At 43.6% G+C, this 18,396-nt stretch overlaps 1 protein-coding gene across 1 annotated transcript in view; it reads right to left on the bottom strand.

Annotated features, from left to right (window-relative positions):
• The window catches only part of LOC137785651 (heparan sulfate glucosamine 3-O-sulfotransferase 5), a 62,137-nt gene extending 44,079 nt beyond the window's left edge, over positions 1-18,058 (bottom strand). Inside the window, exon 1 of the mRNA XM_068577081.1 lies at positions 17,547-18,058. The gene's annotated coding sequence lies outside the window, so the exon portion shown is untranslated. The remainder of the gene's footprint in view (positions 1-17,546) is intronic.
• Between the last annotated feature and the right edge of the window lie 338 nt (positions 18,059-18,396).

Raw genomic sequence — 18,396 nt, 5'->3', positions numbered from 1 at the left:
TTTACTTAAATGTGTCCTACAACAGGAATTGATATTTTAGCCAAAATCTGAGGTCCAGTCAATGTAATTTTGTCTGGTATTCTTGCTAAAACACATGACTGGTATCAAGCCGTGGATCTTCACTAGTCCTTCTATTTGATGAAGACGTTTTTACAATTTTCTTCTCTAACCTTCAATGACATTTTTTATATTTTACCCGCCACAGTTTGTTGCAAGCGACACATGCGGGTGCACTGCTCAAAATGATAAAAGAGACATCCGTTACGGTCCGTAGTACTGACAGAAAAGAAGCAAAAAACCTCGAGATGAAAAGAAGAAAAAGGCCGACAGCTGCCAGCGGACGGCAGCACATCGCCGTACACGCCGTGATCTATGGTTTGTTATTGCACAGGACTGTGCTGCACCCACTTTAATGGGACCCCGCCGCGCACCCCAACACCCCAATGCCAAGCTACAGACCATGAAAATAATGACTCATGTTGGCTTCATAACACATGGCCACTTTTGTGAAAGAATGAAAAAGAAAAAAGTTTTTTTCCGATTTCACAGGAGCTCATCTGCCCGCGGCCACGCCCGCCACCGCTTTATTTACAGCCGGGTATAAAAATGCATTCCAGTGATAACAGAGCTCATAGAAACTCGGCCTCATAACCCACACCTTGATCGTCGTCCATTTGCTTTGTGCCACACACGCGACGCCATTGAAGCGGCGCGCTTCACGTGCGACCCAAGTCCCACGTTAACAGATTTATTCATAACGCCCTCCTGCTTCAAGCCAAAAGATGCAACATACAGTAGAGAACAGAAGAGCTGTGGCTTGTCCGGCGTCCCGGCTTCCCATGTTTTTGACAGTAAATGCATCACTGACAATGACAGTTAATTACTACCTAACTTTAAACAAATAAAAGCTGCATTTTCAGCGCCGTAGCAGCTATTAGCTCAGACGGCCAGCTGTGGTAATGGGCTGCAGTGTTTGGATGGACAATATTTTTTTTCCCCTTCAATGTACAAATACCTTTCTGTCAAGGAAGATAAGCGAAGAATCATGACATTAATTTCCTTAAACGGTAAAACCCATTATTGTGACAAAAAGCCGATGAGCAGGCTGCCCTCAGCTCTTCTCCTCTCATTGTGTGTCAGTGTGCAGTGTAATCCAGGGAAAGAGGCTGATTCAGCACCACGGACAGCGGCTATGGCCTCGCATGATTCTTCATCCTCTACTTCGACATGAGCCATTATCCTTGGCAGCCGGCGTGAGCTGCAGCCACTTCCAGACCTGTTTAGTAAGTTCAGATTGTGTGAACTATTCGAACATTTTAACTTGAGCAATGAGTGGATTCACAATTTCTCTGACTTTAGGAATAATGAAGAAACTTTAACACGTTTTTAGGAGGGAGGTTTTAGAGAAATACATTGTAGACACATACAGAAATGGATTTTTATGTTCATTACAACGTCACATTGTGCTTAAAGTCATTGCTGATATCTGGGACATGTTGACTTGAAAACAAACTGCCGAGCCAACGAATAAATAATCAAATGGTGAAACTTTCAGGTCCAGCCCCGGAAAACAGGTGAAATGTTTTAACTGTTTGTTTATGTAATAATTATTCCGACCACAAGAGGCTGACACGCACAACTCCACCATGTTCTAAAAGCATTCATGCTTTTCCTTTACGACAGAATAGCTCCGATTAAAACACATTTCTTGGCAAAAGAAAGACGTGACAATAACTGGAGTTCAGCTGGATTAAAAAGACAAATACCTTTCGTCTCGTTTAGAAGATTAGGGTTGTGATGCCTGTCAGCCACAACAAACACTTCAAATCTCATTTGCTGCCAAATCTAAACCGAAAAACCTTGTTTTATTCTCACTTGCCTCTTAAAGCTTCTGTCGAAAAGAGTTCAGCAGAAAATCTATTATTCATCAGAGATAGCTCGGGACACAGATATAGTGAAAGAAAGTCAGACCGAAACAGTCATGGAGGTCACCCTCAGGATTTACCCTCAGGATGGTAAACACCTCTCTCTTCTAATGGTGTAAATGCAGCAAAGTACAAGTGACATCCCACAATGCAGGAAAGTGCAATCAGCGTCGATGATGCAACGCTGCGGCGCATATTCCCCACCTTCATGTTAAAGACTGAGGCCGCATAAGTTAACGAAGTCACAGGTGGGTTCATTATGTGGAGCATGAAGGTGTCAGCCTCATTAAACAGAAGTCAGATCGGTGGCGTGGAAAATGATCGTACCGCTGGGACTGTGGGCGTTCACTGTGCTGCAGATTCATCTTACTGCCAAGAAAAAGAGAGACGCTGCTCAGCTTAAGAGACAAGTACCAAATATGTGCAAATGTATGGAAGCTTGAAATATAGACAAGAAGTTAATGTATAATTTAGAAAGAGTAGTGCACCTAACTTCCTCAGCGTCAGACTGAAGTACAAGGTTTCGATTTAAATCCACCATCTTTCCCCTTTTCCAGTCAACCTCTGGCTGCACTGGCATGCAGGCAGAAAGACAGAAAAATAATCATATAATAATATAATTTTGCTCAATGCTTACATTAGCAATGCTGTTGATGCTGTGCCGCTATATTGTTCACCGTCTTTGGTTATTGCGTTAGCATGCTAACTATGGCTAATTAGCACCAAAGATGCTCGATATAAAAGATGACTCCTTATGCCCTGCAAGCTCCGCAAAAGTGGTATACACTTCCTGTCTCCTAAAGGGGCGTGGTCATGGTGTGTTCGGCCCACCATTCCCCCACCTCATTTTAAATTGTTACTATGTATTGATGAAAGCAGATAAGGTTAAATGTAGTCATATTTTGCCAAGATTAGATTTTTACACAGCCATTATGAAAATGAGTTAGCGACGGCGCTTTGTCAAGGTTAGCTGCCAGTAATCGTGAGAGTCTGTTGCTAAGAAAGAGAAAGTTCTTGAACAAAGTTCCTTTTAAAAAATGGCCTTTTTGAGCCAGGATATTTTAGAGGATATTTATCTAGTAAAAAACAACTAAAAAATGGATCCAATATTCACTTTGGTGACTGAGAATTCTGTCTACACTGGAGGATTCTGGCTGCAATGGGGAAAAAAAACTAAATAGAGGACCTGGTAAGAACAGCGAGCCGAGCTCTGCGGGGAATTGAGACCTTAGATCAGACGGATGATGCGGTACCATCGCAACCAGAACCATTCACTTGTCAGGAAGCGGCGCAGCTTGACTGATTGTTGTCAAGGCTGCCATCCTTTGAAGAGGACAATCTCAAAATTCCCCCTCAACCAAATACTTGGTGCACGACAAGGTGTATTGAAACCCCACGTCCAGATTCCCATGAAGTATTTAGTATCGTGTCCTACATCGAGAGTCTGCTAATGTACAAAGGAACTACCATGCCGTTATTTTTAGCGTTTTCACTACAGTGAAAATCTCATTAATATCTCAACTTCACTCTCCAAAGTTAAAGCTAGTGAAACCACCCACTCATTTCTGTTCCAGTCTGCCATTTTTTGTCGGTGGAAAAGTTTTCTAGTGACTGATAACATCCGAAACCACAATTTAATTTGGGCAAATCAGGGCAAGTGTAGAGATCAATTCTGTTGGAAGGAATGAGACATTCGTCTCTAACGCCGTCCTACTTTAGGGTTAAGCTTTGTGAATTTGGTCTATCCTGTCATAAAAATCTCGCCAAGTGCAGAATCTTTGTCAAAAAGAGCGATGCGCGGGTCAGTGGGCTCCACCGAAGATAACCACTGAAGGTCGAAACATTCACACACGCATTAGATGTACTGATCCAGGCAGTCGCTGCCTCCTTTCAGAATGGATGGCCCTGCTGCTGCTGTGCTCATCTCCCATGCAATCCGTGAACGCCACTCTCCTCCCCCCATCTCCCTTCCTCCCACCTTCTCTCTCATCTCCATTGTGCTGGTGAGGCAGAAGCAGCACGTAATCATGGAAAATGTCGGCGTGCGCTCAGCCCGATGGCGGGAGATTGGAGATGGACACTCGTGACCTGTGAATGCATTTGTTGACCCTGAGGTCAGTTGATCCAAATCAACTGTGATTCTAAAGAGCTGGGCCCTTGTAGTGGCTCCACTGGAGCATTTATGATTTAGTGTTTGTGTAGGGGTTTAGCATCCACAAGGTTTTTATGGAGCGCTGAGCAACAATCACAATTTCTTTACGGAGGTAATTTACATCACCATTTCCTAGGAGCATAGCTGAGCTGGATGCATACATAACTACGGATGCACCAATACTGTAATAACACCCTCAAAATGAACATTATTCGTCTTATTTAGCATAATTCCACTTGTGTTCTTGAGAAAACCGTTTCTTTGTCTCGCATTCCTTTCTCATGCGCTGTTTTAATCCTTTCATCGATCCAGTCATATGCGCATTACTTCCCTAAACACTCGCATCTTCATTAAAATCTTTATTATTTGAAACACCAGTTCTGAAAAGTCAAGTGCCTTAATCATGCATTGTTTGTAAAGGGTGATTTATACTCGGTTTTACGCAGAGACGCAAGCACGCAAGACATGCAAGGACCGCCTTGCGTCGTCCCATCAGCCATCTTGCGTGCGTCGCCCACAATTTCGGACTATCCGACAAAGCTACGCGAGCCGTTCGCAGCCGCCAAGGCTGTGATTGGTCTGCTAACCACGTCCTTTCTCAGTCTCACATTTCCGGTTTCATAGCGTAATACCGCTGTTTTTAAAAGCCACAGCAGAAACACGAACAACGGATCCCGTTGAAGAAAGTTTGGCTGAAGAGGTCTGCAAATATGAGCATTCATATAACCCGTCTGACGGAGTATTAGGACACGCAGATGGTGATAAATTCCTGGAGGGAGATATCGGTGAACGTCGGTGTGCAGGTCGACTGCAGATTGGATAATGTATGAAAGTCTTTAAGAAAATGACCCGATGTTTTTCACGTCATTCATACTCAGTGAATATTGTGAACATGAGTTTATGTCTTTGTCTCCAGTTTTAAGTCTTTTTCATACTCTGCTTCACTATGAAGCTTCAGGGGGCGTGGCTACTTCATAATTGACAGGTTGTTACCCCGGCGCTATCCGGACACGGAGTTGTTTGCGTTTTCGTCGCACAACTTTAACCCTTTTACAATGTGTTTTCAATTGGATTCAATTTGATTGGGAAAAAAATGCAACAAATGAATTTTGGTTCCAAAAATGTAAGATGGCGACTTTCAAAACCCTTGATGGGAATGGCCGGAAATGCAGAATTGGGGACTTTACAACCACAGACCATACACCAGTAGGTGACATAGTGGTGACGTCCCCATCTTAAATAACAGCAACAGTTCTAGTGAAGATGCGTTTGGGAAGGAGTGAGCACACGGCTGGATGAATGAGACGTGGATTAAACCGCAAAGGTTGTGTCGCAGCAGCAATTTGACGAGTCATGATCAACTTTGATATATACCGCTTTATGTGTGCATTCACACCTCAGATGCATTCGCCAGTGACTTAACACGAGGTGATGAACTGTGACGCGTGTGCTGATGAAGCAAAACCAGAGTGGAAGGCTCACCGCTGCACTTTATGCAGGTGAGGGGGAAACGGAAAGAGGAGACTCAGCAGAACGGCAGTGACGAATGAGAACTCTGTGTTTCCTCCAGCACGTATCATTTCAGCCTCAGAGATCCAGAGCACATCCACAGCTTCCCCAGAAGGGTGCATTTCGTCCACACAGACATACACACACACACATATATATATATATATATTTATTTTTTTTCCATCTTTCTCTGTCCCCCCTCCCCCAAGGTTAGCAGAGCAACGGTATTGAGTGAGTGATATGGCAGCAACGGCAGCGGATCTGTGCAGATAAAACATCTAGGTTACGTCCCAGCGGAGGCTCTGTACCCTGACTTGAAACACATTCTCACCTCATTCTATCCTGTGACAACAAAAGAAAACCTCCTGATGTATGATGAGGAGGAAGTTGTCCTGAAGGGGACATGGAAACATTTCCAACCGGATCAACTGTTTGGAATCTAACAGGTCACATAATGTAGATTTTCTTTTTTCAACCACTTAAGTTTTTTTCATGGTGGAAACTGACAACTGAAGACATACGTTTTGGGGATTACGGGCTTTTTTCCAAATTTGGAAAACTGGATTGCAGCTAGAGTTGGCTGTATTTTTGAAAAGAGGATTATTTCGATGTTTCTGACTTGTTTACGAAGAGCACCCATTTGGAAAATGTTCTGTGAATTTAGCTTAAGACCTTCTGGAAACTCAAATTAGGAGTAAAAATCTAAATATGAGAGCTCTTGATATGAGAAATCAATGTGTTCAGAGACGAGCAGCCAATTAGAGATGCGTCTGTCACATTTTTCAACCTTTTTAAATGAACTGAACTCAACAATAAAAAGCCGACTTTTTACTTAAATAATTTTTTTTTCACGTTCAAATGAAAGTTCATAAGAAAGATTAAAAAAAATAGCTCTATTTCAAATCATGTTTTTTGTTTTGTTTATTTAAAACAGAATTAATTGTATAATATATCTTAAAACTATATGTTTATATTCAAGAAATGCATATGTAAAAAGGTTGTTTCTGATCATCTCTACTTTTTAAATTCACTTCAGTTGATCCACTCAGCTGTTGCTGAGCGCTGGATTATATATCTCATGATTACAGATGACACAGCTAATTGACAAAGAAAGGGGAAAAAAACCGTCCTCAGCCCAGCTCTGTCACAGTGGAACATATTAAATATTAATAGGATTTTCCTATTTTGACTGCAGAGTGCTTCCAGTTTTTCCAGCCTTCATGGCCTTTGACACGTTCTTTATTAAATCCCTTTGAGCATTTAAAACGCTGACCTGAATGTGGATCTGGAGGACCGATCTGAGACTGCAAATAAACCCCTGCGAGTACTGCTGCCTTTTGGAGGGGGAGGAGGGAGAGAGACGACGACAAGTGCAAGTTATGAAATATTTATTGTTTGCACAAACTGTGCATCGTCACTGGGTCTAATCCGTGTAACGGCTTTGACGGAAAAGTTAGCAGATCTGGCGAGCAACCGGGACCAGACCACCTGGCGCCACCTTTGTGCTGGAGTAGAGAGTTGTTACAGCTGACCGCTAGCTTATCCCGGGGCGTTGCCGCAACCTCAACTCCCGGCAATGGAGTCTCCTGGACCCAAGGAGAACTAATGAAACCTACAGGGACGTATCGCCCCGTGGTTAGAGGTACAGGTGGCGGCCATATACCCCAAAGCCACAGGAAGTGGAGACATAAAGCCAGATCTTGTTGTAATATGTGTCTGCGTATTGTTATTTTATTGATTAACATATTGTCGGAGGGTTTTGAATCCAGATCGACACCATGAAACTGGGACCCAAACTATGCCATGTCTCATCTCTCTTCCTCATCTTTTTTGTTCCCACTGTTACACTACGAGAAAAGAGAAGCCACAATAAAGTAATCCTCAAAACACACGATCAACTGTTCACATGAAAGAAGAACACAAGCTGATAAGTGCCAGACATCTCTAATTGTGGCGACGGTGTTTCATTCGCTCCTACCGGGCATAATTATTCAGCTTGGCGGTAAGTGAAAGTCTCTCGGGCTGCGTCTGAGACGACCCGCACCGGAGACGGCTCCATCCGGTGCTTTTTATTGTCCCCCGTGGCAATTCATCTAGAGACATCCACTGACCTATTGACATCAAGCTGCTGAAAATCGAAAAAGATCACTTATCTGCTCTGTCGCGTTCCTACTTCCTTTTCCCCCGAACAGACAGCTAAACCTTGCCTTTCCATTACGCAACGCTTTGACATCCCTCGTTGCCACGCAACTTATTAATGAGGGTTTAAAACCTCTCGGTCCCACACGAGCCTCATGCCTTACATCTTTCACAAACTCCAGAAAAAAAATCCCACTGGCCAGGAAAAAAAAACAGGCCGGAGTTGGCTGTTAATTTCGAAAAATGATTATCCTGCCATTTGTGGAGCAGTATTTCATCTCAGCCTCAGTTTTAACGAAAAACATCCATCTCTTCAGGCGACAGAATTGAATAAATCTTAACAACTTTTAAACTCTACACTTCTTCTTCGGTGGTATACTTGCTGGGGCTATTTTTTCTTTATTGAGTTTTGGCTCCACCACATCAGCTTGAACCTTAATTAAAGAGGAGGAGGAGGGGGGGGGGGGGGGGGGGGTATGCAAAGACAGCACAGTAATAGAATGCGGGCCACAGGTCATCGCGTTTAATAGCATGACTCATCATTAACACGAGGCAACAACAATCAATCGGGCGTAAGTGAAAGGAATACTTGACAACAAGGCTGGGCTGGGGAGTAAGTGCTCCATCAGATAAAAGAGAGCCATAACTCACAGCTGGGATGGAGGGAGGCTGCTGGGGTTTTTCTCACTTTAAGAGGGTTCTGATTACTGCTCATCAGCGTCTCTCCAGACTTTGACCAGCCTTTGTCTGCCGATCCAGATATCTGCAGCTGACGCAAAAGCTGTAGGCAATGTAAGACGCGCTGCAGCTTGAAGTCTGAATAGTATTAACAAATCATATTCGGGCGGGCTTTGGTTGGCGTGGAGAGCAAAACAAATGCATTGGCCGAAAAAACAATCTCAGAACCCATCGGGTATCGTTTTTAATAGCTTTTCTGTTAATTTATCTGTATTCACATGCAGATATCAGTTTATGGCAATTAACCATTCCACTCCAACTCCATACTCGCATCCCAAGTTGCAACATGTAGCTCATATGTAGCTTTTGGCTACATTGGAAATCCAGAAATATTAGCTTCTGTCCCCGGAGGCTATATCGTGGTCAGATCACTCACTGATGAGTTCTGAGATTGGCAAAAAATTGTATTTAATACAATTTAATTGGCCTAATAATCTCACGTGTATTATTCTGTACACAGTTACTCCTCTTAGAACATCGTCATAGTAATCATATTTTAAAAAATATATTACATTTCTGCCAGATCATCGTTTGATGAAAGCTTGTCTGCCAAGTTTCTTGCCTGAACAGCCAATGACCTGGCCCTCACACAATCGGATGAATATCGAAAATGTTAGAAATGTGGGTCGGCTGTCCAATATGGCTGAAAACTCTGTTATAAGCTGTCTTCAGACAGACTTCTGAAGACTTCAGAGCTTGTTTAAAAAGGGGGGCATACTGCATCATGTCCAGGTCTTCAGCTGCAGTCAGCCTCTCGCAGCTAAACATTATTATTTTCCTTAGATTCTGCTAATTGTAGAATGTAGAAAATGTAAAGCTGTATTTCTCTCTCTTATCGTAAAATACTGTGAGGAAAGCAGTCGTATTTTTTGGAATAATCTTTGTTGGAATTGTCGAGCAGCAAAAGTGACCGTTGGGGGGTTCATGGTTCATGTTTAGGTTCAGCATGAGCTCCCGGTCGCGTTTCGCTCAATCGATCCGTACAGCGTGAGATTAAACCCTAAAAGGTTAAAATATGTAGTGTGAGTTATAACGTTGTACAAGATCAATAAGAAAACACATTTGCCAGCATGTCTAGTCTAGTGTGAGCAATTCTACCACCTTGATGATAAGCTCAAAAGCTAACCTGCACTCTGGTGTTTGAGTGACAGTCGATCCTCTGGGTATTTGACTCAAACAAACACCCAACCTCCTCCCTCCTTTTTTTATATAGTCACTTGATACTAATACATTTTAATTTCACAAACAAGTATAAGAGTACGAACTATCTTGAATTTGAGCTGAAACAATATGGAATCACAGCTGAACCATGGACCATATGAAGTATCTTCCGTTCACACAGTACGTTTAGTCTGAGAGGAGTTACACTCATTTCGTCAAGATGACTTTCCATCTTGACTTGTCCCTGCGCTTCTGGCAGGGAGAAGTTGGCGTAAAGGTAGTAAAACTCAAATATAGAGTCAAAAGACACAGGAGCCGCCCTGTGAAATACCCAGTATGTATAACATTTTATTGTAGAACACAAGCTCCCTCTGAACCTGTAAATTCTGAGGTCAAAAGCAGAGAACAGGACCTCCTCTGACTCGGATCCCTGAGACTATTTAACGCTTGTGTAAAACTCACCACTAAACCCAAGTATTTTTAAGAACTCGGGGCACGACTGGTCATAAAGCGTGTTGTAGAAAAACGGCAAGTTGTTAACCCGGACATTTTCATTTGACGGAATCCTAAAGCGGCTTGTAAAAGTGGGCGAGCAGGTAATTCTTAAGTATATGCTGTATAACTCTGGGATTGCTTCCAGTAAATTATTATCTCTCTGCCCGCGAGACACTTTTGCAACTTCCCTTAAAAGAAAAAAGCGTCAAGGCGATCAGCTAACGGTGGAAGTCGCCTCGGTGGACCCGGGGGAAGCCATGAAGCTGAGCAGAGACAGCATCCACACACTGTGTATTCCATGCTTTTTGTTTCCGTCTGTCTGTCCCCAGCCCGGGGTGCTGAAGACTTTTAAATCTTTAAAAATGCACTGCGCAGTAACACTCGTAAGCGCTCCATCCAGCAGCCCTGCAGGGGATGCAACGCACTGCCAAAGACGCCGGTTGCCAGGGTAACTCTTGACAGCGCCGTCCCTGTAAAAGCTCTAATTGATGGCGGCAGATAGCTGCAGAGAATTAAGCGTCACGCCCCGGATCACTGGCGCTGCTACGTGCAGACAAAAGGCACCGGCAGCCAGACAAAAAACTAATAAAAAACAGGGTGCAAAGCCTCAACCCTGGCCTTCAGATGTAAGGGTGCTCTGCTGGGACAATTCTGCCCCCAAAATCCTGAGATTTGAGGTAATGTGGACTTCTTGAGAAAACATATTTGAAATGAAAATTGCTTCTTTTTTTTTTTTCGTTCAATTTGTATGATGCATCCATGCTTAGAAACCTAACTTATATAGCTTGCATTTTTCGAAAGAGAAAAAGACCTTTTTATTTAGTGCTGAAATGAAGACCCTTTTTCCCTTACTGTTTTTTTTTTTTACCGCTAAAGCACTCTCCGCAAAATTGGACGAACCTGCCTCTCATTTAGGGAGAGATGCCATTACTCTGCCGAAAAGATTCCGAGTAAATCAGCTCGCCGCTAGAAATATAATTATGAATGAGTTTTTTATTTTTTGCTTAGAATGGCAGCTTTAAGTCCAAGCGTGTCAATAAAGCTTGAGTGCTAAAGTCTATTTAATGGCTGTGTTTCGGCAGCAGCTCTAATGCAGAGAGAGAGAACGTATCGAGCCACGGCTCCACAGAAACTGAATTTGGGAGAGAAAGAAATGAACTAGCGGTGCCTCTCTGCGCGCCTGTGTGTGCGTGTGTGTGTGTGTGTGTGTGGGTGTGTGTGTGTGTGTGTGTGTGTGTGTGTCTCAGACTCCAACAGCTTCTTTTTTTTCTTCTTTGTCAACACAGTGAGCTGGATGAAAAAAGAAACTCACACAGACAGAAGACAGCAGGGTTTGTGTTGCTGGTTTTCAAATAACATATTTATACAGATATAGATGTACTGGCAGACATTTTCGCAGAGTGAGTCAGACCTCTAATATAAAATTCTACAGATTAAATTATAATATTTTCTGCCGATTTACATACATAACTACAGTGATTTTAGTGCGTGATACCGATACATGTATTGAGGGAAATATTGTCTGGATCCGATTTTACATTATCATGTAATTTATGCTACACGGATACAACAACAACACGTGTCACTCGCTACCTAAAACTATTCTTCCCGCCCCATCAGGAGCGGTGCACCCGAGCTAGCAAAACGTTAGCAATTTGGCAAACCTGGAAACCCCAAAAATACAACCAGTTAAAAAAAGTGTGGTGGCCGATCAACGTGTCGGCCACTCTGCTGGGTGCGGGATGAGATCCTGTTTTTCACGCGCTGCTTCGGTTATAAAAGGAGTCCAGCCGTTGTTATATCTTGGTATTATTGCACATTTATTATGACTGACGGCAGTTACATGTTGTTATTTAACTTCCTGAGCTGTTTTGCGATATACTTGGTTGAGCGGTAAAAACCGTTTGATCTCCCCGTCACCCATGCGTCATCAATCACCCTTGCTCGTACCGGTGCCCCGTATTTAAACTATCACAATAAGGCACACATTACCACAATAAAATACACACCCGTGACTAATGGCTCCTACAAAAAGTATGTCAAGTATCTAAGGCTTTAGCTTCGAGGGTTAGGGTGCGTCTTTACGGCGTTACCAGTATACAGTCCTCAGATTTTGGTTTTAGGTTGTGCAATTTAAATAATAAAATTGCGCCACTCAGGTAGTTGGCAGGTGTTGACATTATTTTTGCTGTGAGCCATAGAAGAAGCAAACTCCATCCAAATGTTTCATCAAATCTGATGGGATCTTTTTTTTTTATGTAATGTGTTAAAAACTACAGCTATATTGCTCTTAAAACCTCAGGCTCTGTTACTGACTATCCTTCATTCCGATATCAGAACGCAAACTGAGCACAAGCACCTTCTGATACCCTGAGTGCTTACATTATGAACATGAGTGCCATGGAGGGGCCCACGGGAATTAAACCCTTCGCCCTGTCTGCGTCGGCACTATCTTCAATCCACTGAACAACACGGGCCCATAAACAATCTTCACGGCTGGATGGGAGATCATGTTTTATTTCCAGACACCTCGTCCACCTGGACCACCGCTTTGTTTGCTTTATGTTTCAGACGTATTGCTCTTTGCGAGGCTGCTGTGATGGGAGGTATAGAGTGAGACGGAGATGATGAGATCCAGTCCTTATTTATGTGTTCAGAAGTCAATTACACAGCAAACAGAGCAGTGGTAGTAAATATGGATCCACGCAAAAAAAGAAAAAGCACAACTTTAATCAAAGGTTTTGAAATGCAAGAGCTGCAGAAGAGCTTTTTGCATTTTATCGTTTTGCATTTTATCGCTTCGCACAGAAAAAAAAAGCGATGCATAAAAAACTAAACTGTGGATCCAGGTGTTGTAACTTTAAAATGACTCAACAGGTGAGCACGGCAAATATGAACCATTTTAATCCATATTTATGTTCATATATTTATTTATGCTGCTTTTGAAAGGCTTTTAAAACTGACTTACTCAATAATTTCTCATCCTGTAACTATCAATAACATAAGGTAACACATTATTGGTAAAGATCAGCAAACAACTAAATTACCCTTGCAACTAAATTCAAAGTATCCCCTGTGAAATCTTCGGTTGGTATTTTTATACATATACACTGATGCTATCTTCAAATTTATGAAGATGGTTTGTTTGCTGTATATTTTACACAAAAAAATGTATATCTGAAAAAAGCTTCCTCAACGATTGCCGCAAGGATTTACTCTTGGCCCCTTGCTTTTTTTCTATTAAACTGATATGAACATATAATGGAGCCTTCAGCATATCGGCTGTTGCTCTTGCGTTTATTTGTAAGCAAACGAAAACAGATCCAAAAGTTACATTCGCCAATGTTATGGTGAAGCTTTTAATCTGGCAAAAATCTAAATTATTTCCCGCCGCACAGTAATGTAAATGATTCTCAGTTGCAACATTTATTCTCACGACTGGAAACCAGCCTTTTTTGAGAAAGGTGCAGAAACCTTTAATTAAATGAATTCTTGTGTGAGTGTGTTTGTGTGTGTATGCCGTGTAGGTGTGTGTGTATGTGTGTGTGTGTGTGTGTGTGTGTGTGTGTGTGTGTGTGTGTGTGTGTGTGTGTGTGGAGGGGGACGATTGCATGAAGCAGATCTGGGAAATGGAACCCATATGGCTAATGGACGTGGGTTATGATATTGTTTTGGAAGGCTCCGCAGCGCGACGTCCTTCAAACGCGACGTGCCACAAACCTCCACAAATCATTGCTGCGGGATAACAGAACACACTTGATCAGACCCAGAGAGGAAGGCATGCCAAGGGAGAGGAAGAAGAAGAACAACAAGAACAACAACAACAAGATGAAGAAAAGGACCGCTTTCTGAGTGATGATCACGGTCACCTTCGTCATATATCACCGTCCTCTGAGAGAAGATGACTTGGATAAGGGGTGTCAGCATGGAGGCCTGACAGATTTCTGCACCATCCTCAGATTGCGGAGCTACCCTTCTCCTCTCCTCCGTGCCCGCCCCCCCTTTGTCCTCCTTGATCACTTGCTAAACCAGAAAAATTAATCCTCGCTGTTCGCTTCCCAAACACGTGTTAGTAAATTGGAAGCCACAGGTTGACCGCCGTGACGACACGGCAGGCTCGGAAAGGGTGGGTGGGGGGGGAGAGACCCGCTCGCTCGCTCGCTAAAGGAACCGGTAACCAAGGTCATGTTGGCACGGTGGGTAGGCCTCTCTCCTGAATATTGGATGCATTCAATTAGTGCTTCTGCAAAACGGCGAACGTGAGTGAAATGTAATAACTGGCTCGGGGCGTGAGGGAGCGGGCAGATTGAAGGCTGCTGTGAAAGATCTGACTGATGGACCAACGCTTTTCTTTTCACAGTTTTACTGGAGTTGGCAGCCTCCCTCGCAGGACTCGCTCGTTTCATCCGCGCTCTATTTGTTAGTCACAGAAGGTCACCGGAGGAGCCTTTTCAGGCCCTTCCTCAATGTCCGCCCGCAGCCCCGCCCACAGGGGCCATTAAGATGAATTGGACAATATGCTGTCCTGGCTGCCGCTAACCGACCTCTGAGAGCTCGAAATAGACCTTCAGGAACACATCTCCTGTTATCCCCCGGTGATGAGATCCACGCTCAGGGCTGCGATGCGTGGAGGTGCCACGGCGAGGTGAGAAGGAAGATGCCTTTAGGATGAGAGGAAAGACTGCTGAGGGGATTAACTGTGACAACTTGGTCAATCGCTTTCATTTATCTTTTGCATTTTGCAGTATTTATTGTTGAAATGGATTTCCACCCACACCATTGAGAGATACACATATGTTTTAAAGTTGGGGTTCAAATATTATATTAATCTCTTAAAATACATGAAAGCTAAGTAATTAGTTTGACGAAAGGAAGGAGGAAACAGAGTAAGTGAGGAAGAGGAATTTGAAGGGTAATTTTAAGAGGACACATCACTGTCATTTTAAGGGTCATAGTCGTGTATTGGTTTTCAACTAGAACATGCTAACATGCTTAAACACTTTAAAAAATACCGTATTTGTTCTTATGCTGTCTGTATAGACCTGTGTTCACCCTCTGTCTCAAAAGCTTTGTTTTAGCGCCTGTCTCTTTAAGATCCACCCCCCCCAAAAAAAGCTCCGACTGCTCTGATTGGCTTGCGAGACAAATCCGGGGCCCCAATGGGAGTTATTGAGCCTGTGTCTCGAGCCTGACTTCTTGTTAAATCACATCTTATTTTGATCTAGGCAGCCAGCAGAAAACTGTCTGGCTTGCCTTGTTTCACAGTTTGTGGGTTTGTAGGAGCTCCATGAGATGTATCATTTTTTTAATGATACGTTCCATTTCAAAATGTACGCAAAAAGAGTATAAATAGCAGCAAGAAACTATTTGATGTAGAAAATAAAGCAGAATAGACAACTTCTAACACCTTCCCGTACATACCAATTACAGATTTTTTCATAAAGAGACCCAGATGCAGAGGCTTTCATCCCTCATCTAAACATTGCATAATTACTGCTTTAATCCATTTACTATCTTATGATACATGCAATCAAGATTATTTAAACCTGCATATAGTAAGGCTCAGCAGCAGAGTATAAGTTCTGCCTCTGTGCTCAAATACAGTAAGTACACGGTTACTGTGTTAACTGCACACCATATTCCAAAAGGAATTATGTGGGGTTTGGGACTATTTAAAAGTGTATTAATATGATATTCTTTATTTTTACTTTTCGTTGGCCAATGTTTTTTTAATCCTGTTGAGCGGCTCCAACTTCTCGCTGACTAGCAAAGGAGATTCAAGGGAGAAACTTATGTTTTGTGATTAAATTATCCATTTTACGCCATTCACCGCAGCAACTGTGAACCCAAGCATAAAATGTAAAAAACTATTTTATCAAAACAATAAATAAAAAAAAGTTTAAAAGCTAAAATGTTACCTTTATTGCCACCTGATCTGGCAAACTTGTATTTCCATGAGCACCCTTAAGGCCATGATTTCCTGATTCAAATGTTTATTCCTTTGTTCCTTGAAGAAGAAAAAACACGTACAAATAAACAGTAACCTTTGTATTTCGAGATTTTTGGCAGCAACCCCGGACAACAACGAGATTAATGGCTACCTCCGTGGATAAAGGTTTGATTAGATTCAGGAAACTATTTGATTAAGGCTGTGCAAAGATCATGGTCATTCAAAGGAAACGTCGGGCTACAACAGTGTTGCATTACCTCAGCGGTTGCTTCCCAGACACATGCGTCTTCATCCACCTGACCACAAGAGGTCACTGGTCTGGACACGTAAATCTTTTAACAAGGTTTGTCCAAACATTTGAGGCTGTCCTTTTTCTTCAGAGGGAAGAATAGTCTCGGAATTAAAAAGTGATTGTATAGGTGCAAGTAAACAGAAACTGCTGCCACTTCTTGAAGCCTTCATCCCCCTTGATCCTCTTCATTCAGAGCACACGCAGAGCTGTCGACGAGCGAGCGATGCCTGCTGAGGCCTGAAATATGGCAGACGGATCCATTGCAGAGCTGAGACAGCCGAGTATCTGGTGGGGCTTACGTAAGCGGCCGCCTCACTCTGCAGTTATTAAACCAATCCGACACGGCAAACATCGCTCTGCACTTTTGCCCCTCTTGTCTCTTTGTTTGTCATTCTCACGTGCGGGCTGCCACGGAGCTTCAGGCGCTTCTAACCAAAAACACAAGCCCCATTAGAGAGCTAATGCAGAGCAATGATGACAAGCAGCAGCACTGGGAAAAGGCACCTGTCGCCCAAGACAGTAACAGAGGAGACTGATCTGCACGGACAACAACACAAAGGGGGAGGGGTAGGGGGGGGATGTGGAAGTTGCTGAATGTGTTTACTGGACAGCTGGCTTTGAACTCATCCTCTCCAATCTGAAACACCAACAGTCGGGATGAAGCCTGGGAGTAACTGCCAGTGAAAAGTGTTACAAATAGAAAATAAACTGGAAGGGACGGGAGGTTCATGACAGGGAAATATATTCTTGATGCATCCACGCACAGACATTCACATTTTAAAATCAGTTTTTTTCCCAGTCTTTGTAAAATGCATTGGTGTTTGATGATCACAGAGAAGTCCTCCAGGGCACTTAAGTTCCACTAGCTGCTAACAGATCATTGGAGTGAAAGAAGAAGAATGTAAAAGACTTTGACATTCTGTCAAGACGAGGAAACTACAGGAACAGAAGCAGCGGCACCTCTCCAGTCTCTCTGCAGAGATGTTACACTGACTGCAGTCAAACACGTGCATTAAGGTCCCTATGAAGTCTGTGTGGACACAGCCGGGGCGCTAAGAGGATATCAAAAGAACCTTTTTTTTTCCTCCTGTGACTTCAGCTTGCAGAGGCGTTTTTTGTCTCCTTTTTTTTGTGCAAATACTTGGACCAAACAAACACAAACTAGAAAAAGAAGACTCCGTTTACCTGTTCGGCATCCTCCTCGGGACGCGGCGGCTACACTTCCAACCGGACGCTCGGGAGGACCAGCCGGGATGCAGCGGAGGTCAGAAAGCCGCTCCGCATGTCCCGTGCCACGGAGGCGCGTTGGCTTCAGGTTAAACGGGACCAAGTGGAGGCAGGTGTGTGCGTGTGTGTGCGTGTGTGTGTGTGTGTGTGTGTGTGTGTGTGTGTGTGTGTGTGCGTGTGTGTGTGTGCGTGTGTGTGGAAGTGAAGGGGTCGCTCCAAAATCGGATGTTCCGCTCTGTGAGCGCGCTCGGACAGCCAGGTGCGCCAAGAGCACGCGCGGGAAGAAAAATACGCGTCCTTGGTCGCGACGTTTTCCTTCTTCCTCTCGTTTGACCGCGACGTTAAGGTAACCAGGGCAGCCCTTCAGGAGTCCACTTACGCCATGAGCGCCCTCCTCCAGCACCCCCGTGGATCAGTGTGGCGGTGGAGACGCGCAGGACCTCGCTGTGATACTGCTGGAGCGCTGCTGCTGGAGGAGAAGGAAGAAGAGGAGGAAGAGGAGGAGGCTGCACGGGGAGAGCTGGGCGTTTTCCTGAAGGAGGTGGCGGAGGAAGGAGGGAGGGCAGATGCGCAAAGAGGATCAGCTCAGTGTGAGCACGTTCAAAAGTTCCTAAAAGTACATCAGGGGGAACCCTCTTCATGTATATTTCCTACCAAGTACGAGGCGGGGTGCAAACAATACATTCAACATCATGCAGACAGATTATTTGTATTCTTGATGTGAGCCGATGGAAACAATCTTCAAATGATTTCCAAACGGTGTCTTAGTTAAAAGCCTGGTGGCTGAATACCAGAAAAACAGCGAGAA

The sequence above is a fragment of the Clinocottus analis genome, unplaced genomic scaffold (assembly GCF_023055335.1).
Source record: "Clinocottus analis isolate CAN_PGR_092001 unplaced genomic scaffold, fCliAna1.0.p SCAF_15, whole genome shotgun sequence".
NCBI lineage: Eukaryota > Metazoa > Chordata > Actinopteri > Perciformes > Cottidae > Clinocottus > Clinocottus analis.
The sequence above is the reverse complement of the archived record's forward strand: the minus strand, read 5'-3'. Positions and strand labels throughout refer to the sequence as shown.